The sequence below is a fragment of the Octodon degus genome, unplaced genomic scaffold, assembly GCF_000260255.1.
Source record: "Octodon degus isolate 3935 unplaced genomic scaffold, OctDeg1.0 scaffold00034, whole genome shotgun sequence".
NCBI classification, from domain to species: Eukaryota; Metazoa; Chordata; class Mammalia; order Rodentia; family Octodontidae; genus Octodon; species Octodon degus.
This window is the reverse complement of record NW_004524610.1, coordinates 14,395,221-14,397,218: the sequence shown is the minus strand read 5'-3', so window position 1 is coordinate 14,397,218 and position 1,998 is coordinate 14,395,221.

The window sequence follows — 1,998 nt, the reverse complement described above, 5'->3', positions numbered from 1 at the left end:
AGAGACAGAGAGACAGAGACAGAGAGAGACAGAGAGACAGAGACAGAGACAGAGAAGGAGAGAGATTATAGGGCAAGAGAGGATGCAAGGATGTAGGAATGGGCTCACTCTTAAAACAATCCATTTTTGTAGCAATGCAAGAGTAAGAACACAATCTTGCATAAAAACAAGAAAGTCCTTAATCCTTCCTGAAAGCTACTGACACCACCACCCTGAGAACTAAATGCTCCTCACATAAATCTTTGGAGTTGTCCTACTAATTGGTTTTGAAACTGTCCCATTGCTATTTGTTTCTTAATAAAATTAATTTTAAAAATTAAAAAAAAAAAACCTTTGGGGCACAAAATGTATCCAAATCCAAGCTGGCCTGAAGCATTGCTTTGTTTTTGTGTTTCGCTTAATACTGAGGGAAATTGTGCTTTTCCAGGAAGTGCGCCGTCTTCATTTCTCCTGTCACACTCCAAGTACTGTGTACCTTGTCACCATTAGTACTGCAGGCTGTCCCTTTAAATAAATTCAGTAGTGATAGCAGCCCACACGCACATGCGTGCACACACATACACCACACACATCTCAGCACACGCACTTAGGGGGCAGTGCTGGGAGGAGGGATGAAATGGAAAGGAGAGTAAAAGACAATTTTGAGTCATGTCCAGAGCTGGCTGTGACCCCAACGGGTCACTCTAGAAGTGTCTTGTGTGTGTGTGCTGGAGAATTCACCAGTCACAACAGCAGCACACTGGGCAGCGACTCTCTCCTGCAAGCGCCTGACTTTCCTTCCTGGCCCAACACACACGCTATCACCCCCAACACGAATCACACAGTGATCGGAGCAGATGTCGTGTCCTGGAAAGGAAGTATTTATTTAGGTAAAGTAGATGTGTGTGTGTGTGTGTGTGTGTGTGTGTGTGTGTGTGTGTGCGGCCAGAGCCAACTCCTGACAGATTGTGTTTTAGGTTTCTCCAGGAAGATGCTTGTTTTCTCTATGTAATTCAGTCTTCATTTTCAGGGAGATGGAGTTGGCCTGGTTTAGTTTACTAGAGTGCCAGAGCAAAGTGCCACAGACCAGGTGGGGGTTAAGCCACAGAAACTTTTGTCCCACAGTCGGAGGCTGGAAGTTCTAGACCAGGATGCTGGCAGAGTTTGCTTTTTCTAAGGCTTAGCTCACTATCTGCCCCTAGTGTCTTCAAATGTTCTTCCCTCTGTATAATTCTATGTCCTAATTCTTTCTTCCTAGAAAGACACTGGAGTAGGATGCACTTTAATTACTTCACCTGAACTTAGTAATTTCTTTAAAGATCCTACATCCAAAAGTCATGTGGCAAGGTGCTGGGAGTTAAGTCTTCAAAAGATGAAATGGTGGCACAGGCAACATAATTAATCCTCTCATTAGCAGATGGGTGAATGGGTGGGTAGATCAGTGTGTAACTCTACAAGAGATAACCAAAAAGTAAAGTGAGTGTTTAATTTTTAAAAAACTTATTAGTGGCCGGGTGTGGTAGTGCACGCCTATAATCTCAGCACTCAGGAGGCTGAGGCAGGGGGATCAGTGTGAGTCCGAGGCTAGAATGGACTACTCAGAAAGTTCAAGGCCAGACTGAACTGAGCTGCATAGTGAAGCCCTTGTCTCAAACAGACAAAAAAATTATTACTGTGAAAAGGCACTTCCTGGAGTGATGGGATCAGTGTGTTTGAAGTGAGGGGAGCATGGTGTTTAAAGGGGATAAATGATGATGTATCTTTTATTATAACAACTTTTTATTTAAGCATACACTGTATTTTTATTTTTATTTATTTATTATTTTTTCTTTTTCTCATAATTTTATTGATAAACAAATAGCAATGAGACAGTTTCAAATCAAATTGGTAGGATAGTTTCAATAATTAACACATTGCACACATTCTTCCTAGTGGTTAATTGCTGTACAAGATGCGGACATGATATCCTATTTACAAAAACCATTAGAACAAATGCCTCTATTCATTAAGAGAATGCAA